General features: G+C 39.1%; 1 pseudogene; it reads right to left on the bottom strand.

Annotated features, from left to right (window-relative positions):
* Positions 1–646: 646 nt before the first annotated feature.
* Positions 647–766, bottom strand: LOC123939457 (annotated as a pseudogene).
* Positions 767–18311: the final 17545 nt, after the last annotated feature.

Raw genomic sequence — 18311 nt, 5'->3', positions numbered from 1 at the left:
GTGTGTCTAACGAACTTTGGTAATTATAGCAATTCTTTCACATCCTTTAGTTTATAGTCTATGATTATATATTTGGCAAATAAAATCAATCAGGCCTTATCTTCTTTTCCAGACTCCTCAGTCCCCAGGAGTACAGTTGGTATATCATCACCACCATTAACATCACCAACATCAAATACTAACGGAGCTTTTTCTACCCCGTGTCAGTCCTCTCCTCGGTGTGGGAAGCTCGGAGATGTAAGACACAGCCTTGCAGTGGCAGCTCAAGCAGGGAGGAAAGCACCAAGTGCACGGTATGGGTAAGGGTGGAAGAGCAAAGAAACAGGAGCGAGCACGGAGAGAACATGGTCGAGGTGGTAGGGCTCTGAGGGTTTCATCTTTTTTCAGTGGATCCTGCAGTGCTCTACCCAGATGTCCTTTTTGAGGACTGATACACCCACCTCAGGCTGTCGGGAACATCTCTATCAACAGTAACTCTCCTGACTGGGCACTTACCTCCCCTACCCAAGGTGAGAGAGGCAACTCACAGCCAATAACTGGCTTATTGAGGGAAACAAAACTACAGGCTCCTTTGCCTTGATTTGAGCCAACTCTGAAAAGCCATCCAGCCTCAGGGATCCTGCCATGACCAGCTGAGGCCTCCCCTGCAATGGACTGCCATCCAGCTGCTCACTCTACCCAATACTACCCTGCTTCCTTCTTTAATTAGCAATAATCGTGCCTCGGATAAACCTCATTGGCTACGATACTGCCACTGCACAAAGCTTCCTTCTTTACTTCTTTAAACACGTGGCCCAAGACCACTCTCCAGTGAAAGTTGGCCATGCAACTCCCCATCTCACAGTCTGGTTCCAGGGAACCCAATCTCTGTTCATGCTGCTAAGAACGTGGTTACTTACACAGCTCTTAGGTGAAATAAAGTTCTAGTTCAGAACACTACAAAACGGATGTGTTATCTTGTGTTTACTTTTCCAAAGTTCTCGAAGTAGGTAGGATTTTTTTTTTTACCTCTATTTATACAAAAGACAGTGAAAAGTAGGGAGGTAAACTGTTCAAGATCACACACGTAACAGATGCAAGACTCAAACCCTGACCTTCCTAATCTTATCCAGAGTCCTTCATCCTACACCAGCTTGGAAAAGTGCCCTTGTTTTAAGAAAACACCATGAACATTAAAAGAGTCAAATTTGGGGTTTTATTTTCTACCAATTATTAACCATGTGACTTTGAGCACATTATTTAACCTCTCAGGGCTTTTCTAGACAGCTCTGTGTCCATATAATGGACCGAAGAATACCTCCTCAGAGCTCATAATATTATAAAGATTAATTGAAACAGGGAAGGCATCATTTCCCATTCTCATGGAGGAATGGTGGCATGTAATTTCAATTAAGTTTAGAGTATTCAAACTGTAGAGAATTTGGAATGTTTTCCTGATCATCTTATTGAAAGGGACATTTCCTTTTGACCATCTCCGCTAGAGTGATCTCTTATTTCTCTGGAATTCCATACTCTGGTGTTTACATGGCTGACACAGACTGTTGATAGTTGCTCTGGAATTCTATAGTCTGTATGTTTTCTTAGAAACATAGATGTGTTTTATAGGCATAAGCCTTCTTTTACTGTTACTGGTTTCAATTTGCCAAACAGTGTGTAAGGTCCTCGAAGACCTGAATAGTCTTAAAAATCTGTAGACCCTACTATGGAGGGCACGCATTACATGGAGCACTGGGTGTGGGGCATAAACAACGAATTCTGGAACACTGAAAAGTAATTAAAAAAACAAATAAAAATTTAAAAAAACACCTTTAGACCCTTTCCTCCCCTGTGAACCTAGATCAGTAAGAGCCACACAGTAAATGCTACATTGACATGTGTGGTCTTCGTGGTATATACTGAGTAAACAGATGCCCAGCTGGTCTCTGCCAGCCCTCGTAAGCCATCACATGAAGGAGAGAAGAGAATATGTTCAGGCTTCTCTAGACGGCGTAGAAGAAGGGTAAGCAAAGGAAGCAGCTAACCGAAACATACAACCTGCCCAAGAAAAGAAAGTGAACTTGTGGATGTCAGAGTCTGTCAGAGTCACTCATTCTCGTGGGTAAAAGTACAGGGGGAAACAGGAAGTACTCATCCACTGCTGTTCCTTCCTGCAAAACATGAAAACAAAGAGGACCAGGAAAAGAGTTCTCCAATAGAACACACTTCCAAACATTAATCAGTCAAGCCAGAAATAAAGGCTTTTGCTGAGATGGAGGATGGGGTGGAAATGCTGCTGTAGGAAATGTGATAGGGAGTCAGCAAAAGAATTGTGAGCAGCCATAAAATTAGAAAGCATGACTCTGTACAGATCCAGTCAGAATAGTTTTGTGATTTTCTATAGCAACATTCAACAGCCCAGCTGTGTGATGAGAGAAATAGTAAAGATGACCCTGGGTAGGGTAGAGAAATTCTCTTCCCTTGTTGATTCCTTGTGCATGTTCTTACATTTAAATATATATGACAGAGTAACAACTAATTAGAAATATTAGCATATTGGATCATAGGTCTTATCCTTTAACCAGAGAGGTAGTATAGCAAAGCTCTTAAGAGAAAAAGCTTGACACACTAACAGCCCCAGGTTTGAATTTAGTCCCTTCTCTAATCAGTAGTATGTCTTTGGGAACATTATTTTACCGTACTGTATAAATACAATAGTACATGCCCCTTAAATTAATTGTGAGTATTAAATAAAACAATGCATAAAGCATTTAACGCAGTGCTTATAAGTGCAGAATAAATGTTAAGGATAAATGGGAAGGAGCAGAATTTGAAATTCACAAAAATAAGCACAACTTGCTTTGTAAGTTATAAAAATTAGATCAGAGTTTATAAGACTAGTACTTATCATAATTTATATTTAAATACAATTTACTTGCTTATTGCTTGCTTGCTCCCCAACTAAACTATAGATTCCAAAAAGGCAGAGACCTCCTCTGTTTTGGCCAAATTATTGCCCAAAGACAGTACCCAGCATATAGGAATTAATTAATCAGCTAACTAAAATGAGCTTGGTATCAAGCTAGGAGAGTACCACAGAAATACTTTATTAGGAACTTCACCTTATATGTCCATATCACTCTACTAGTCCACACTGATTCAAAAAAATAAATAACATAAACAATGGATGAATTAAACCTTCTGAATTACTACAGTTAGATGACTTTCCTTTCCTAAACAAAAGGCAAGCCTCCATCTTATTGGTACTGTTAATCTTCCAGTGGCTTCTCCCTCCTGGGTGAATTTCATCTTCCACTGGCCAGATTAAGGGAATGAAAGTGTTCATGATGTGTGTACTCATGCTGTTGTGTGTTTTGTTATGTATGCTCATGTGTCTTCTCTCATCAGCATAATGCTTCTCTATTGTCAACCAGAGCTGTCCCCTCTTCCTACCTCCATTTCCCTCCATTATCCCTAGTTACTCTCCATGATCACCACCTTGATTTCGCTCTGCAATGTGACCTCTCTAACAGACTCTTGAACCCTCCAATAACGTTAACCAAACAGTGTAATCAATAGCATGGAAAACTGTCCCTCTTTCACACTTTTCCCAAAATTGTGATTAGAGTATGCAGGCAAGCATTTTATGGTTATCACTTTTAAAGCAAAACTCCTAAAGCATCTTTGAAAGTAAAAATTGTGAAGGGATACCAGATGTCAGGTAGGCAAAAGCAACCGAGATAGGGAGCTACTATCTGTCTTGTTAACTGACATGGTTGTGCCAGAGTTCTCAGCTTTTCAGGGCTCATTTTTACATTTTGAATTTGTAAGAAACAACTAGAGGCTTCACATCTGCTTTTGCGAACTGCTGTTTACTGGAGAGAGCTTCTTTAGTTTAACTGCTGGACTATAAAACAATATTTATTTATTTTCTTATTGCCCTTTCTAGTAAAGAACCGATCTTACCTAAAAATGGCTGAGGCAACCCTAAATGTTTGTGAATCAAACACCAAATGACACCCTGCCAGCATCACTGACCTTCCCTGCACACAAGGAATCCTTCTCCTGGACCGTCTTCAACAATGGCACTTGGATTGGCACAGCTTTGAGAATATGCAGCTGGTAGAACTTAGATCACATTTGTTGTGTATCCCCTGCTAATTTTTTTTTTTCTAGCTCGTTTCTTGAATTTACCCCTTAGGATAGATCTTAATCTACAGTGGCTTCTGTTTGGGAATTAAGTATTACGAATTTCAAGGAGAAGATTAAATAATTCCTTTTCTAAAAATAAAGAAACAATTTCTAAGTAAAGAAATTTCAAGGGTGTGATTAAAGATGTCCCATTGGCTGAAATAAATATTTTAATGTATTTATCTGATTAATTTTTCCAAGTCTCTATTGCTAGTAAAGGAAGGGTAATTTCCAAACTATCGATTTATTTCACCTTCAGTCAAATTTTTAAAAGATTTATAAAAATTTATTTTGGTTGATTTAAACCAACATAGCCACATGAGTAATGCAATTTGGCCATTGACTGATAGAAAACAAAAGTCACCACATCACTGGGTCACAACCCACAGGCACAAGAGTGTTCTCAGATGAAAACTCTCTTCAAAATTAGGTGAATGCACTCAATCTCATATAGCAATCAACCATTCAAAGCTGAATTAATTCAAAAACAGAGTAAATACATAGTCTTTAGAGAAACAACGATATATACAGAAAAAAATAATCAGCATCAACATATCAGACATAAACAACAATAATGTATAGTCAAATACATGGAAAAAATTCAAGTATACTTTCTTTGGGGACAGTATGCTGATTCCCGAAGAGATTATGAATGACTTGGCTAGTTGTTTTGTTTCTTGAAGAACAATTATATACTTTAGAACCAAAACTATGATTCTGTCATTATTTCATGCCCTTGTAGTGTTTATTAATTATCCTCCCTTAGGTGAGGAGTTTTCTAGGAGACTATTGGAGTATTATTCATTCAATTGCAGCGATAACTGACCCAGTAGAACACTGGTGCTCTCTACAGTTTAAAGTGGTTCCAAAGTGCTATCTGTTCAGAGGATTTTTTTTTTTTTTTAGAGAGAAACAATAAACCTCTTGAAATCAGTTACATAAGCATTCATGCAAAGTCAAAGTCTGCTACGCACAAAGCACCGTATTAGATATTTAGAGAGACATCCAGGAACATTACATTTTCAAAGGGAAAAGAAAAAATGAACACAAGTAACTCTAAACCAAGGCAGAATATAAACACGATATATTGGTGCCTTTAAACAATGCACCATAGGAGGAAACAGGAAAGATGTGTAGCTTGGAGGCTAGGGGTTGTCTTCAGCTGGAGAAAGGGCTTATTTACTGTTAGTCGTTACTTTAAAGAGTTTCTCTTGTTGTAACAAAAATAAATGTCATCCAGAAGGTATCACGGACCTGAATAAATGATGAAATACAACCAAAACTCTACACAAACCATTGGTGATAGACTCACTTACGGGTCCTCACCTCCAGACAGTCTCGAGCTTGTCCACAGTTAACCCTCCCTGGAGCCCCATAGGTACCCTCCGCTCAGGCTGAATCACGCACCTAGATGCATTTTCAGTTTTTAACATGCGCACCCAGGACTGTTTTAATCACTTGAGATGTACATGTAAAACTAGTATTCTAAGTCCTTAAGGACTAAGGCAATGTTGAAAATCAAAAATTTTAGGTTTGTCCCAGTACTCATGTCTAATTGCGCTGTTATATCTTCCTCTTTTCCCCATTTTTCCTATAGAGCAGACATAATAGTTTGCAGAAGTCTTGCTTGTGCGCAAGTTTTAAAAATAAGGTCTAAAGTGGAAAAGATTGAATTTGCGAGAATCAATCGCCAAATATGCCAATAAAAACCAACAACTAAATTCCAACAAAGGTCCAACAGCCTTCTCCTGGTCTCCTCCTAAATGCTTAGTGTGCAGTTCTGACTGTAATCTAATAATTGCTTTTCTGATCCAAATATCAATACTTAATGTTTATCACCAGAATGCCAAGTTAGATGGCCTGGCCTCTTCCTCCTCCTAATAAGAAAAAAATGACCTAAGCACTAGCCAGGCTTTGATGAAGCAGGGAGTGAACTGAAGGGAGCCTCCTTCCGCCAACACAGCAGCAATGTGTTTTCTGTCTCGACTAAACTTCCACAAATTTGTAATTTATTTGGAAGAATATGTTGCAGATAAGCAAAAAAAGGCATCTGGAAGCCTTCTTGCCAAATGGTAACTTTCTGGAAGGTTCCTCATTTAGAAGTAATTTCTGGAAAATTTCTTGATTAATACAAATCCGTGAACAAACTTAAAAATGATGGCTTTGTTATTGCTTTGGCACAATATGTTAACAACACTGCGAGTGCTGCCAAAACTCTGAGAGTTCTTTCATGCGGATTATGGTCTTGTTTACAGATCCAGCTGTACTGAGGCCTTGTCCATGGTGGTAACCTAACAATGTTCCCAGTGGGGGTGCCCATTAGGGGAGGGGAGACTAACTGAAGTTTAGTTTGTTTAAATTGAGCAAGAATGCACAGCGGCACTCAGATCTTTGGGGAATGTGTTGGAAGCATACCCTTTCTGGGATCTGTTTTCATTTATTTAAGGGGGATGTTTGCATTGCTCAAAAATTGCAATACACAAACTTGCCATACAAAATGCCTTCCAAATGTTTACTGTGGTCTATACAGAAGTGAGCAGAAAACACAAATAATACGAGACTGAAGTGAAATGCTAAATGGAAAGGGTAACTGCTGACCTCTGAAATTTTTACTAATTAAAAACCCAAACTACTTTCTGGGATATATGTGTGTGCATACACACATTAAATATATTCCCAATATGACCATATAAATTAGATAGAAAAGGTAAGCAAAACACATCGAACAATGTGAATCTCAAACTCTCAGAAACTAGCTTTCATTAATAGGACACTTATGCAAATATTTTCTTTTCACTGCTTTGCATAGATTTGTATACATGAATTTTACTGGGATTTTATTTAACAGGCTCTAATGACAAAATAAAAATTGTTTTTTTTTCCTCCAAAAACAAATGTGAGAAACAATAGCATTACACATTTTCTCACCTTTGACAAAAAAAATTTAGCAAGATTTTAGTGGCTTCATGTTATTACCAAAAAAAGAATTGGGAATACTAATTGCCTCTATATTAACTTTATGACATTTATGAAGTCCATAAATGAAAGTAATCTGTTCAGAAGCAGCTTTCACTTTTCCTGCTTTCTGTCCTTTCTGCTAAGAGAGGATCAGGAATAGACCAGCGAGACCCCAGGCTGCTGGGCCCCTTGGCCGAACGCTGGTAGATAAAGGCCTCCTCAAGTGTTTCCTCCCTGACACCCACCGAGAGGCCACAGCACTTCTGTCGTGTTAAAAATGTATCAAGCTTGAAGTTCATCTCTCAGATATCATTTAGGTCAAAATAAAACTCTTCCTGGAAAACTCATGATTCACAGTTTTTACTCTGAATTTAGTTTTGTCCAAGTAATTTTCATCAGACGATTTATTTTATACTTGAATCAAAAAGTGTGTATTTTTTTAAAAGCATGATTGTCATTTCTCCAAAAAATGTATTTTAATATGTAATTTCACTATGTAATATTATCCTGGATATACATAAGTCAGTATTTTCATTAAATATACCATAGTCTCTTGTTATAATGTAGAAGTCTTACTAACATGTAAGAGAAAAAATATAAAATTGCCCATTTTCCATAAAACTGCTCAGCCATTGGGGCGCCTGGGTGGCTCAGTGGATTAAGCCGCTGCCTTCGGCTCAGGTCATGATCTCAGGGTCCTGGGATCGAGCCCCACATCAGGCTCTCTGCTCCACGGGGAGCCTGCTTCCTCCTCTCTCTCTGCCTCTCTGCCTACTTGTGATCTCTCTCTCTCTCTCTGTCAAATAAAAATAAAAAAAAATAAAAATAAAATCTTTAAAAAAAAAAAACAACTGCTCAGCCATTTATGCCACGCTTTCATATTTAGCATTCCCACAGGCAAATGGCATGTTGTGCATCTCTGTCCATGAAGAAGATGTCACGTGTTCCCCACACCATTACCAAGCTTCAAGATCAGGGATGGAGGACACAGGGATATCGCCATGGCCATTGGCTCACAGAACCATCTTTTTTTCTTATTAATGATTTCTTTTAATATTTTATCTATTTATTTGACAGAGATCACAAGTAGGCAGAAAGGCAAGCAGAGAAAGAGAGGAGGAAGCAGGCTCCCCGCGGAGCAGAGAGCCAGACGCGGGGTTCGATCCCAGGACCCTGAGATCATGACCTGAGCCGAAGGCAGAGGTTTAACCCACTGAGCCACCCAGGCGCCCCTCTTATTAATGATTTTTACCCCTCCAATATTTTTTTTGAAAGAACTATCTTGTATGTTAACAGTTTTTGAATCAAAATTAACTAGTAAAAAGCAACATAATAAAATGTAAGGGCAAAGAACACAGCCTCAGCCTACATAAGTTTTGAAACCAAGGCTTCTACCCAGCAACGATGAACCTTAGCACAAGTTACATGCCATGTCTGTCTCAGTTTCCTCATCTATAAAAATGGACTGAATAGTGGTAACTTTTCCATTGGATTGTTTCGAGCATCAAATAGAATAATACACATACGGCTTTACCAAACTGCCTGGAACATGGTAAGCCCTCAATAAATGCAATGTATAAAATTAATACTGGGTAGATGAGCCATTAATTTTGGTTGAGTTAATTTTTAAATTATTTTTAGTACCTACCATGTTTTGAAGCAGTTAATAGAGACATTTTAAAAAATACCAAAGACTATGTTGGCACAGTATTACTGCAGGTATTTCATAATTGTTCTGATAATATCAGACAGCCAAATCTGGAAATATTTAGAAACTATTAAGTTTATGAAAGTCAGACCTGACTGAACAGCTTAAAAGCAAGCTTTTCAATCTACTATTTTTCTGATTTCCTTGGGAATAATACTGGGAGGTTAAAACAGAACAAAGGATAGATTGTGACATAGTCCTGTGGACCTATAACTAATATCAATAAGGATAAGTTTAATACTCAACTATTTTCCAGAATAGTGTGTTTGGTATGTAATTGTTCTTTGTTGTGAACTACTTTCTTGCATTCAAAATTTAGCATGTATTCTCTACTGACAACTTAATTTCAAAATACAATTACCAAACATACTAAATAAACCCTTCTAAACAAGTCTCTTAATATCTACAAGAAACTGCCAAATGCATCCATACTCTGAGTTTCCTCAAAATGGTGTCCGTAAGACTCCTTGAATTGGCACCAAATATGTGTTCTGTGTTTCTGGGCTGAAACCTCTCCATACTTTCAATGTTACCTTAGTTGAGACTGAGTCGGTTTCTTAAACAGGCCAGGAGCAGGGGAGAGATAGGGGTGCTTTAGAGCCAATCTCAGGGGTATATCGTTATGCATAAAATATTTCCTATTCAATATTCTTACTTGCTCCCAAGGACACAGATGATATGGGGTAGTAGGAAAACAAGTACCTTCTAAAAAACATTTTGATGTTTATAATTTCATGATTGAAAAATAAAATCAATGTTTTCATTTTCTAGAGATGAACTATGGAGTCTCTTTATTAACTCACTGGATTAAACCAGTTAATAAACCACACAAGATGTTTTCAAGTACCTGTCAGATATAGTCCTATAACTTTTAAAATAATCTTGTCCAAATCAGCACCCCCCCATTTCCATATGTAGTGATGAGATTGATGAGATCGTGACACATGCTGACAGAAGCTGAGAGATCTGGGGGGTGGGGGGATAAGTTACCAGAGCATGTGGGAGAGCTACTGGGTATGAACGTTTCTCCTGAAATTACAAGTTCACCCACAGCATTGCCAAATCTCTGTGCATAGTAATTCAATAAATGTTTCTCAACATTAGGTTTTAAAAAAAAAAAAAATCTTTCCTCTATACCATGCCTTCATTTTTATTTTTTGAGTGTGGAGGCCTAGTCATTGACTCTTTAGGATTCAAAGTCATTTTGGAGGAAAAAAGAAGTATTCTTTACCATTGTCGTGAATCATTCATAGCTAAAGGCGGCCTTTGTTCTCAGTCACCGGTTAGACTGCACTTTCATAGCTTAGTGCCTTCTACCAGAGCCCCTTGATAGAGTCACATAAATGATGGAAGATGCATGAGACGTGAAGGTGACATGTGCAGTCTCCAGGAGGAAACTGATGCCCCGGTTGCTCGCTAAGGAGCCATCCTGGCGTTAGCAGCGTATGCAGCCATCCAGCTGCCCTCCCAGCTGGAAGAAAGGTGTTAAGCAGCAGCTGTCAGCAGAAAGAGATAGGAAAGGGAATAAAGTCTCTCCAATTCACAGAAATAAAAATTGTTAATGAAAAGCTCCAGTACCGTACCCTGATAGCTGCCTTCTTTGCAAGACTTCGGACTTACTTCCTTGAAACTTCTTTAGCCTTCCGGCTTATCAGTTTCCGGGCAATGCATTCCCAGCCGCCACCTGTGAAGTGAACCAGAACAATCTGAGGTTAATTCACCTCTCCCAGCAATCATACAAGTTTGTTCATTCATAGATTCAACAATGAAATTGTAACTGATTAGTCCAAGTCAAAAATCTGCACTTTCGTCATTTCAAATGATTTAATTACCTTTTTCTAATGCAGTATATATGGTCCATTTGCCAAGACAAAAGAGCTATTACTCAACCCGGAAAAAATATTGCTGTAGCAAGCATAGTAACTTTTAATGTTTTCACTGCTGAACTGTCAAAACGTGACCATTCCCACCCCTTGAAAAAAATGAAAGTATGGAACTATAGTATAACCTTCACTTTTATAGTAAGAGGTTTCTAGAATATGACAAAGAAAACATAGCAATTTCATCCAGGTCATAATTTAGTATAAAATAAAACAAGACATTTAAACCCGAGGAGGGGAAAAAAAAATTCTGAGAGTGGTAGAACTATCAAACTATGTGTGCAATTTCCTTGTGCTCAAATTGCATTTTCTCCCTTCAGTGTTATATGGAGCAGGGTCTTGCCCTCTAGATTAGAGACTTTTGCATTAGAGGAAACTAGGTTATGTCTTCCACTGTCAGAGACAGAAATTATGAGCTGGAGTGCATTTTAGCCAGTCACTCTGAAAAATGTTAGCCCAAGGGGGTAATAATTAGAACTGTTTTTGTCAGGTGACTGCATTTTAAGCAGTGATGTGTCTGAGAATCTAGCTGAGGGGTTTAATATAAATATAAATATTTTTTTCAGTCAGCATTGTGGCTTGATTTTTTTTTTTGCCTTGCTTTTTATTTCAAAAGTAAGCACTTTTCAGGAATTATCAGCTAAAACCTCCTGCAGTTTAGTATTATGGTGACCCAATAATATAATATAGCGAGTAGAAAATGATACTCAAGCAATCTGAGAAGTTAATGCATAAAACTATAAACTAACTCATTATGAGATCATCATGTGTTTATGGACACAAATAACTAGTCTGTATACATTGTTTCTAGGAATCTGAGCACAGACATAGAACAATTTCACTTCTAAATTATTATCTTACTTAAGTCATTATTTAATACAATTTAATGTTGTAGTTACCACAAATAAATTTTTTAAATAAAAATGTAATTTATGGGCTTTCGGAATACTTCACTCTGGTATGGCCCCTCTGGGGTCAGGGTCCCATAGTAGGGTGGGTAGCCTAGGAGTTCTGTTATTATTTATTAAGTCACCCAAATCTGAATATACCCTCTTTTGACAAGAACGGATCATTTTAATATTTGTTCCCATTACAAAAGCATTATGGAAAGATGGGGATGGATGGAAACAATCTCTTCTCCTTTAGCTTATAAAGTTTAATAAAGACTATCCTTTTGTTCTTACAATAACCCTCACTTTACAAATAAATGAATCACTTTAGATTATCAGCTTCTCAGAGCACAAGATCATGTTTTCTATAGGTTCTTAAAAACACCACACAGACCTTCCCATAATAACATAAATAATGAGTAATTATAAATGCTTTCTCCTGAAAATTCGCTTACCTTTTTCTCTATCACATGAAACCATAAGTGTAGTAATTCAAAAGTAACTTATTTCCTGGGACTCTTCTACTTCATACAAGGACAGACTGATATTTTAAATATTCCTTCTAAAAAGGGTTCAGGTGGAAAAATTTTGTTCTCATGTATTCTAACCAATTAGGAGCATGACACCTTTCTTAATATCAGGAGATTCTGAAGCAGCTTGTGAGGTGTGACTGCATCCCTCCACCACAGAACTCACCGTATCTTGCTCTGCAGCACCCAAGATCCTCCCGTCTCCCAGTCTGAACCTTAAGTGATTGGTGAAAAAGACTGCTTTACGTTCTCTAGCAAGGCTAATTCTCTTCTCTCAAGGGACTTTACACCACTCTCTCTTTTTCCCAAGACGCTATCTGGGTAGAAGGAGATGATCTCATGTCCTAATAGTGACAGGGAAGGACTTCTGGCCGGTGTAGTAGCACCCGGGTCTTCTCTGGCCCCTGCTGGTGTGTTCTCCCACTGTACCAAGTTACTGAGTGTTCTGTGCTAGCGTCCCACGTGTTACGTTTTGTACTGCCGGTGCTTTGGGGGAGGGAAGGGATGGTAGGGAAGGAAAGGGAAGGGAAGGTGATGGTAACACCTCTTCCCAAAGACCTCAGATTCTCTTACCACTTTCTTTAACAAGGTCCTTAGCCTCTATAGCATCCTTGCCCTGATCCCAAGCTCCCTGCATTCCAAGGATTTTCTTAGTAATAGGAGATTAAAGAATTTACAGATTCCCCTGATACCCTTGTGGACCATGGGAAACCAGGGGCATTATTCAGCCCTCATGTCTTCTTTCAGTTATTCTTAATTTACAAGCCATATGGCAACATATCGGTGTTATACCATGATAACTATGAGACTTCAGGGAATTTGAAATTCTCCTAGGATAAACAGATCTTGAAATAAGTAGCAAGCTGAACCTAACCCCCATCCCATGAATCCCACCATTTTAATTGGATTTCTCTTTTTTGTTGTTGTTATCACTCACTTTACTCGAACCCAAAGGCTTTGAACTCCATGTTGTACTAATTCAAGGACACTCTCATCCGACCTCATATCCCTCTTCTGTCTTCCTTCTTCTCTAACCTCCTCATTTTCTTTCTCTTTCTGTCAAGACTGCCACCATCTTATATCCTCTTCTTTCTCTCAGTTTAATTCACTCTCTCTTTCACTGGCTTTATTGTGGACAAGCTTCAGGAAATAAAGCAGATTATCAAAGAGAGAAAAGACAACGAGACGTGTGCTAGAGTGTGTTGTCTCTTGGCTCCTCCTTCGTTTTTCTCTACCCTCTTGGATACCTCAGGGGCAGGAAGCTTGCAGAGCTGGATTTCTCAGACTCCCTTGCCACCTGACGGCCTGTTAAGTTCGGCCAGTGCACTGGCAGGAAACTGAGGAGAAAAGAAGCCTTTTTTCCCCAGATTCTATCGGCAGTTTCAGCAGTCACAATAGTGACAGGTAAGCATGGCTCCAAGTTGTACTCGGGTAACTCGGGGCCCACACCGGCAGCCTCAGCTACAGGTGGACTCTACAAAACATCATTTTTGCCTTTGGGCCTCTGGGCCTAGGGGTTGAGAGTGCTTCCCTACAGATACTTCTCTCTCAGTAACCTCCCCATCTGTGCCTCTAGCCCTTCCAGTACTTTGTAACTATATTAACTCTGCTCAAAATTCTTCAAATGGATTCTGTTGGTCTGATTAAACACTGCCTGTTTAAACATGTCAGTCACATCAGCTTTATTACACTTGTACAAAGTCTACCTGTGGAAGTCTTTTTGGTTGCCTTCTTTTTTAATTAGTGGTCGCAAAGAATGGGAGGTAAACTTTTGGAGTAATGGTCATTAACCGTCACAATTCCCTCAAGAGAAGTTTTACTCTTATAAGGTAATGTCTCCACCAGGACCTAGAGGGTATCTACAGCTGCAAATGAGAAACATTAGTTATTACAGCTCTGTTCTTTGCTGTGTGTCTCTGTAAGTCAAGTGTTGCCTGTACTCCTTATAAAATGTCTCCAGGTGCAGGAAGAAACACCAAGCACGTTTCTGGAGTCTTGCTGGCACCTCTCTGATGATTCCCCTCGCCTCTCTAACATACGGAGATGAGAATGACGAAGTTCTACCTTTCTTGCCTTACTCCATCTAGCACGCGGAGACTACCTTTCACTTACTTCCAAATTCCTCTGACTCGGAACAAATTGTAGTCCAAGGTGCCAGGATGTCGGGGCCATTAATCACCTACGGTAATGAGGAATGTTGTAGTCCAAGGACTCCGAGAGCAAGTACAGTACACACATATACACATTCAATTACTCGTCTATTTCCCATTCAAGTCAGGGGCCTGCTAAGTGGAGGAAACAGGTTGACTTTTTATCTTTACATCTCTAGGCCTGTTTTATCCCCAAATCGAAAGGCATGTGAACAGCTTTTAGGATTTTTATAGACTTAGAACCATGTAATTATAGAAGTAAAAAGAACATTAGAAATCATATTATTTTACTTCCTCATTTACACATGATTATCTCTACGACAACATTCGTCACTCCAACCATGATTTTTTTTTTTTTAATCTTCCCAACTGATCTATGAACTCCTTGAAGAGTGGGTTTGTGGTTTTTATCTTACCTTCTGTGCCTAACACAGTGTCTACAACACAGGAGACATTCAATAAATGCTTGTTGGAAAGAAGTAGATGAATGGATGGAAGAGCCAATGGATTAATGGAGGAATGTATGAGTAAGAGTCGAATATCCTGTCTAAGCTACAAGCAGCCTGGTAAGGATTAAAGAACATCTAGTATGTTTCCTAATTCCAAGTCCAGTATTCTTTTTACTGACTCTCCTCTGACTTAACATTTTAAATGCTTCCGCATAAAACAAGGTTTAGTCCTTTTGCCTTCAGAGCAAATGTTCCGATGTGGGCGAAACAAGGAGAGGTGCCATTCCACCTGTCAGGGAGAGAGAAAGGAAGGGACCTAGTACCTATCACTGGGTTCAGAAGCCCCAAGACCAGTTGCAAAGGAGAAAAGTCAGGCAAGCAGGATAGAAAAATCATACTGGACACAGCTGCTCTACACCAATTTCCACTGTGGTCACTCTGCGCCTATTGGTGGAAAACATACCACATATAAATAGCTTAATGTTCTGAATTTTCACCCAGGGAGAGAAAAGTTCAATATCTGTCTACATTATCACTATTTTTCCCCAGGAACTGTACATCTCACTTACACAAATTTTGAAAAAGAACAAAGGACCGTAAGGTATGAAACCGCTCTTTCAGAATCCAAATGCTCCAGAAACATCACAGATTTTAAGGTATGATGTTTAGGGAAAATAGATTCAATTGGTTACTCTCTCAACATGTATCCTGTTTCGACCAAAAAAATAAATGAATTTAAATGGGAAAATAAGAGGATAAACAAATGTCACTAAAAGATAAATACTATTAAAATTCTGTCACAAAAACACTTGAATTCCTTGGTGTTTATTTTAAATCCAACTGCAAATCACAAACCACATCACCTAAGACCCCAAACAAAACTGTATACACATACTTACACCCAGAAACTTTGGTAGAAAATTAACACACCGTAAGAAAAGCCTCGTAGGCCACTTGGTTGCATATTTCAGTTGCTCCCAATATGTGATGAAGTAGAAATGTGACATTTGATATTATCACTGACGGTTAATTCTGTGAACATTTTAATATTTTTCAGACATCCCAAGATTTATATTTTTCCTCCTCAAATGAAAGTGAGAATTTAAATACCAAGTCTTCCCTCTCTTTTGAAAAAATAAATGCTATAATACACCTCCCAAGGTTAATCTGTGTCCTTGCACCTCCAATGAATCCATGGCAGGAATGTTTTTTATTGCTCTGCCATATCTAAAATTGCTTAGTCCATACTCTCTGAGACACATCATTTTTCAAACTCAAACTTCTAAGTTTCATCACCAAAGAGCACATTACACTAGATGCAAAGTGAATGACTACTAACTCGTGTTCCAGGGATATGCACCATTATTCACCAAATAAACAAGCCCATATGTTTTAGGTTGAAGAAATAGTCTTGCAGGAAGCACTGTTAAGATACCGCAGACTTTGAATGATTCTTTGGCAAACTTAAAGTAGTTTGTTCTGGAAATTGTATCATCCATGGAGCCCTAGCTCTCGCCATTTGATTTGTAATGGGTACAGTTCCAAATAAGTAAGTCTACATTCACAGCCTTGGCATTCTTATCTCTCCTCTTAATTATCAGGCTATTGCAGTCCAGCTTCTTTCTCCTGATTCCAAAACATGCTGGGAAGACGCAGCTCTTCTGAAGCCTATTAGGGCTTGAATTTTATCCCCCCAAAATTCATAAGTAGAGATCGTGACCCCCAGTACCTCAAAATATGACCTTAATCCGACCTAAGGTCTTGGCACATGTTCAGGTTAAGGTGAAGTCATTAGAGTAGATCCCAGTCCAGTAGGGTCAGAGTCCTTATAAATAAGGGAAATTTGGACACAGAGAGAGACACATACACAGGGATGAAACCACACAAAGATAGAGGCGGAGATCGGAAGGAGGCACCTACAAGGCAAGGAAAGCCAAAGATTGCTGCCACAACACCACAAATCAGGAACGACACATGGAACAGATTCCCCCTCTCACCCCTCAAAAGGAGCCAACCCTGCTGATAACCTTGATGTTAGACTTCTAGCCACCAGAAGTGGGAGACAAATTTATCAAATTTATGTTGCTTAAGCCACCCAATTTGTGATACTTAGTTACAGCGGCCCAAAAAAACTAATAAGAGACTAATCTAGAAAAGAGCAGAGTTGGACACTGGACTCATCTCTTTACTCTGTAAAGGCTTTCCCCACAGTTCTGTGCTCAGCTCCCCATCCTCCCAGGGAAACGCAGCCATCCCACAGCTTCCACTACTACCTTAAGACCAAGTGTTTTCAACTCTACATGCCTAGTCCTATCTCTCTTCATTAACCCAAATATGTATTTCTAACTACTTGGTCAGCATCTCCAGAGGGACTTTTCCTGTAAATACCACAATCGAAGTCATCCCAAACCTGCTGGCTGCTTCTGAGTAAATGATGAGATCTTCTTGGTTAATAGTATCACCACCCACCCAGTCAACCAAACTGAATGCAAATTATGTCTAACGCCTCTTCCTCTCTTGGTTCCTGTGCTGAATATTTCCAATGTAATCTACCTGTGAAAATCTCTTGACTCTCTATCATTCTTCCCAGTCATGCTGCTACTCTGCTGGTTCAAACCCTCATCATTTCTTGCCCCCAACTTATTCCGGGAGTCTCGTAAAAGTTTCCCCTGCCTCCAAACCACTGTCCTCACTTTTTACAATGTTACCTTTCTACAGATAATCTATCCAATCTAAACTGTAGTTTTTGGGACCCCTGGGTGGCTCAGTGGGTTAAGCCGCTGCCTTCGGCTCAGGTCATGATCTCAGGGTCCTGGGATCGAGTCCCGCATCCGGCTCTCTGCTCAGCAGGGAGCCCGCTTCCCTCTCTCTTTCTCTGCCTGCCTCTCTGTCTACTTGTGATCTCTCTCTGTCAAATAAATAAATAAAATCTTAAAAAAAAAAAAGAAAGTTATAAACTGTAGTTTTAAACCAATGAGACACAGGGGAAGTTTGCTGCTGGATAAACTAGCTTATGTTGACTTATATCTATTCAGGAGGTTTATACTCCTATTTGTGCTGATTTGCATGCTAAGGTGTGTTGGTTTGCTATAAATTGCCTCTCGAAAACACATACGCCATGGAACTTTCAGTTTAGTGATGTGTTATGTACTTTAAGAACATGTACAATAAAAAACAAAGACTATAGTAGTATGCTATAAGGCTCCGAGCAATTTCTTCTCATCCTTGAAGATCATCCTAGACTCTGCCTCGTCCTTCCTAACCCTCCTCTTTCTGCCTCTCTTTTTATCTTTGGCTTCTTTCCTTATCTTACAGTGATTTGTTTGTCTCTTTTCCCTCTAATCACCCACTCCAACTAAACTGTAATCTGCTTAAGGTCAGGATTCGTACCTGATGCCTTCTTTTCATCCTCCTAAGCACCTCACACAAAGTGCAAGGCCATTGTCTATGCTCAGTAAATGTGGATTGAATGAGCTCAGTCACAGAAAGTAATAAATGGATTTTTTTCATAAATGCACCGTCTCTCCGGAAATCCACAGTGCTCACATTTTGCATTATGAGCTCATTTTAGAGTGATTG

The sequence above is a fragment of the Meles meles genome, chromosome 3, assembly GCF_922984935.1.
Source record: "Meles meles chromosome 3, mMelMel3.1 paternal haplotype, whole genome shotgun sequence".
NCBI classification, from domain to species: Eukaryota; Metazoa; Chordata; class Mammalia; order Carnivora; family Mustelidae; genus Meles; species Meles meles.
The sequence above is the reverse complement of the archived record's forward strand: the minus strand, read 5'-3'. Positions and strand labels throughout refer to the sequence as shown.